We start from the raw sequence: 4,869 nt of genomic DNA, 5'->3' as shown, positions 1-4,869 counted from the left end.
TGGCGCTCTAGAAAAAAATTTTGCGTGTCTATCGCGGCTACAACAGGAGAGGTGGTTGCCGCGAGCCTCTCCCATGCCCCCCTCATTGATTCAACGCCGCTGTCAGGGCGAATGGATATGTCAGATTTTGAAACGGTGGATGCCGACATTGAATCAATTAGAGGGGCATGAAACCCACCCTCGAGGGTGCTATTTCTCGACTCTCCTTTAGATCATGTTTTCTTGCCACTCAGCTGGCACAATTTTAGAAAAAGGTTTGGCAGCGGTTGCCAGCCCTCACCGCGTCTACTTGGTGATTTTAAAACTCGATCTAAAATGGGAGCCCTCGTCTAGCACCTCTGGCCAGTGTTGCTCGGGTATTGCATAAATTTATGCCATCGGTGCAAATCCCCCAACGAATGCCTATGCTTGGACCCTCTCTTAGATCACCTTCTTCGATCACTCGACTGACGCAACTACGGAAGAGACTTGGCAGCTGTTGCCATTCTACAACACATCTGTTCAGTGATTTCGAAGTTGATCTAATGGCAAGCCCTTGTCTCTAGCCATGAGGTGGGTGCTTGGTGCTCTAGCAAAATTTTTTGCGTGCATATCGCTGCTACAATGGGAGAGGTGTTTGCCGCAAGCCTCTCCCGTGCCCCCCTGATTGATTTAATGCCGCTGTCAGGGTAGATGGAAATGTCAGATTTTGAAACGGTGGACGCCGACGTTGAATCAATTAGAGGGGCATGAAGCCCACCCTCGAGGGTGCTATTCCTGGACTCTCCTTTAGATCATGTATTCTTGTCTCTCAGCTGGCGCAATTTCAGAAAAAGGTTTGGCAGCGGTTGCCAGCCCCTCACCGCGTCTACTTGGTGATTTTAATACTCGATCTAAAATGGGAGCCCTCGTCTTGCACCTCCATCCGGTGTTGCTCGAGTATTGCACAAATTTTTGCCATTGGCGCAAATCCCCCAACGAATGCCTACACGCTTGGACCCTCTCTTAGATCACCTTCTTCGATCACTCGACTGACACAATTACGGAAGAGACTTGGCAGGGGTTGCCATTCTACACCGCGTCCGTTCTGCGATTTCAAAGTTGATCTAATGGCGAGCCCTTGTCTATAGCCATGAGGTGGGTACTTGGCACTCTAGCAAAATTTTTTGTGAGCCTATCGTGGCTACAATGGGAGAGGTGGTTCCCGTGAGCCTCTCCCATGCCCACCTCATTGATTCAACGCCGCTATCAGGGCGGATGGATATGTCAGATTTTGAAATGGTGGACGCCGACGTTGAATCAATTAGAAGGGCATGAAGCCCACCTTCGAGGGTGATATTCCTGGACTCTCCTTTAGATCATGTTTTCTTTTCACTCAGCTGGCACAATTTCGGAAAAAGGTTTGGCAGCGGTTGCCAGCCCTCACCGCGTCTTCTTTATGATTTTAAAACTCGATCTAAAACGGGAGCCCTCGTCTAGCACCTCCGTACGGTGTTGCTCGGGTATTGCATAAATTTTTGCCATCGGCGCAATTACCCCAATGAATTCCCTATGCTTGGACCCTGTCTTAGATCACCTTTTTTGATCACTCGACCGACGCAATTACAGAAGAGACTTGGTAGCAGTTGCCATTCTACACTGCGTCTGTTATGCAATTTCGAAGTTGATCTAATGGCGAGCCCTTGTCTCTAGCCATGAGGTGGGTGCTTGGCGCTCTAGCAAAATTTTTTTGCATGCCTATCGTGGCTACAATGGGAGAGCTGGTTGCCACGAGCCTCTCGCGTGCCCCCCTCATTGATTCAACACCACTGTCAGGGCGAATGGATATGTCGGATTTTGAAATGGTGGACGCCGATATTGAATCAATTAGAGGGGCATGAAGCCCACCCTCGAGGGTGCTATACCTGGAGTCTCCTTTAGATCATGTTTTCTTGTCACTCAGCTACCGCAAATTTGGAAAAAGGTTTGGCAGCGGTTGCCAGCCCTCACCACGTCTACTTGGTGATTTTAAAACTCGATCTAAAATGGGAGCCCTCGTCTAGCACCTCCATTCGGTGTTACTTGGGTATTGCATAAATTTATGCCATTGGCCCAAATCCCCCAATGAATGCCTACGCTTGGACTCTCTCTTAGATCACCTTCTTCGATCACTCGACCGACGCAACTACGAAAGAGACTTGGCAGCGGTTGTCATTTTACAGTGCGTCTGTTCAGTGATTTTGAAGTTGATCTAATGGCGAGCCCTTGTCTGTAGCCATGAGGTGGGTGCTTGGCACTCTAGCAAAATTTTTTGTGTGCCTATCGCGTAAAGCATGTTTTCTAGTCACTCAGCTGGTGCAATTTCGGAAAAAGGTTTGGCAGCAGTTGCCAGCCCTCACCACGTCTTCTTGGTGATTTTAAAACTCGATCTAAAATGGGAGCCCTCATCTAGCGGCTCTGTGCCAACTCGATGGGCACAACATTGGGAAATGGTTCGACAGTGGTTGTCATTCCAATGTGTCATCGGGGGATGCCTTGGAAAGTGGCCTTTCAAGGGTGAGCTCATGTCTAGCCCTTGGATTGTGCATCGCGTCACAAGTGAATGGGGAGATCTCTCTGTGAATGGCGGCATGGTGATTGCAAGAGAAAATTGACTTAGTCGGAGCATTGGCCTTGGGCCATTGTGATGGCCTTGCAATTTCTCTTTAATTGCAACCTATGTTTGTGCAGTAGCAGAGTTTGCATGTAAGATGGGCGTTGTTCTTGAGAGTTCCAGGAGATGACCTTCGGAACTTTTGGATTGGACCCCTTCAAGGTGAAATTCATCCAGCTGATCTGATGAAGCTCAATGTGCTTGTATCTATTTCGAGACGGTAATGATGGTCATTAATCTGTGGCGGTGAGTATTATCCCATTCGGTAATCGCAATGGCAGAGCTGGTGGGAAGTACTTGTCGCTTTGTTTTGATGGATATACCCTATATGTAGGTGTCTGCACAGCTTGCAACACACTGCACATTTGGTGTTCGATTCTAAGATGCGCTTGTTGCTGAGTGTGTATGGAGTTGTATCTTTTAGCCAAGGGCTCCGTCTCATTGGCACGTTCTATCATTGCATTTTTATCCTGCCCGGATGGCAAGAAGGAAAGAGATGGTTGCACGGGTGCATTGCTCGACGTCCCTAATTTCATCAAGGGTCCACTCTCCACCCTAAGTTTTTGCCAATTGGTAGAGCCTTGGGATTGAGAGGGGGGCCGGCGAAAGGTTTGGTTGCCGCATTATTTATTTGCTAGTGCGTTCTCGGTGCGTGCTCACCTCTTCACTGTCTCATCCTACAGAAGTGCATGGCACTATCGTGACAGCCTTTTGTGGTCCAGGCCAGTAGAAGCGTAGAGTATTACCGATAATTTTTGTTTGGATGTGGAAACTCTCCATGCCCTATCCTGCCCCTTGCGATCCGAACGGCTGCGGCTCGTGGGTTCTATGGGAGATACTCTTCTTCAGTTCCCCCCTAAAGAGAGCGTTCGGTGTTTGCATTGTGTGGACAAAAAGCCCAAGGCATTTCATCTCTCTCTTCAGATGCAAAATTCTGGGAGGGCTTGTCGAAGTATGGCCGTTTGTACGCGGCGCACCAAAAAGCGTGTAGGGGACATATGCCTAGGAAATGGATGTCTCTGAGTGTCCTTACTCGGTGGCGTGCGCGATGTACATCTTTGCATTACGACCCTGCTGTGAGCATTTGTGATTCGAGCATTTTGGGGGAACGGGTTTCGTACGAGATGTTCTTCTCAGGCTCCTGCAAACCAGAGCACTCATCTTTGCAATGCTCCGACAAGTGCAGGCCCAACGTGTCTGTCTAGGGGAAGAAATCACACGAATGCTTTTTGCCGAGATGTGGGTGCTCGCGGGTGGTTCCCTCGTGGTGCCAGTTCTTCGGTATGTGCATGTGCATGAGATTGAAGCTTGTCCAACAACGCTAGTGTGAGTGTTCAGTCGTAGGAACTTTTCTGTACCTGCGCTGGCAGATCACATATCATGGGGAACGGTTAGCGAGGTTATGTTGGGAAAGGAGATATTTGCCAGAGGTTAGACATGTCCGTGTATGCGGGTGGGCTCTCATCACCTATAAATGTGCAGAGGGAGTGTTGTTATACACGATGCCCTCGAGTAGCCTTATAATTGAGGTGGTCGCGTGCACAGTGATGCCCCCGCCAATCACATAACCAGCCATGTTTTCGACTCGCAGGGCCCTTCACCCTTCAGCATGGTGGTCTCCGTTGGCACTTCGGCAACCAACTCTTCGTCATGGGAAAATGTTTGTTGCGATTGAGAAGGATTTTGTCTATGCGGGTGCACCTCAACAGGTGTGTAGGAGGCATATGCCTAGGAAATGGATGTCTCTGAGTGGCCTTACAATTGAGGTGGCTACGTGCGCAGTGCATCTCGTACAGACTCGAGGCTTCTTTTCGAGTAGTGGCAGTAGCGATTTCGAGGGTAAAGGGTTCCGTACGGGATGTTCTTCCTAGGTGCCTATGAACCGAGGCTCCTTGTTCGGCCCTCTCTGATTGATGATGGGACACTTTCCTCTTGTGCGAAATCTTTGAGCGTTGCGAGTCCTGCATGTGCTGTGAATGTCATTCTTGTTGCTTGTGCAGCGGATTATGTTTGGATGCATGACGGAGCGAATGCAAATTTTGGTTTGCCATCGCGGCGGGCATCCCTTGGCTATAGAAGGTCTTGGGGGTCCCCTCATTGTTAGAAGCTACCTGGTCGATCCTGCCAGTAGTCATATTCTTGTCTCAAAGATTAAGCCATGCATGTCTAAGTATGAACTATTTCAGACTATGAAACTGCGGATGGCTCATTAAATCAGTTATAGTTTCTTTGATGGTACTTTGCTACTCGGATAACCA

General features: G+C 49.0%; 1 non-coding gene across 1 annotated transcript in view; it reads left to right on the top strand.

Annotated features, from left to right (window-relative positions):
• Positions 1 to 4,719: 4,719 nt before the first annotated feature.
• LOC149573600 (18S ribosomal RNA) overlaps positions 4,720 to 4,869 on the top strand; it is a 1,811-nt gene continuing 1,661 nt past the window's right edge. The window contains exon 1 of the ribosomal RNA XR_016360646.1: positions 4,720 to 4,869. This exon is cut by the window's right edge and continues 1,661 nt beyond it. This is a non-coding gene — a ribosomal RNA (18S ribosomal RNA).

The sequence above is a fragment of the Cupressus sempervirens genome, chromosome 2, assembly GCF_028749045.1.
Source record: "Cupressus sempervirens isolate cs-2001-9-10 chromosome 2, ASM2874904v1, whole genome shotgun sequence".
NCBI classification, from domain to species: Eukaryota; Viridiplantae; Streptophyta; class Pinopsida; order Cupressales; family Cupressaceae; genus Cupressus; species Cupressus sempervirens.
Note: the sequence above shows the minus strand (reverse complement) of the source record. Positions and strands in the feature narration are given on the sequence as shown.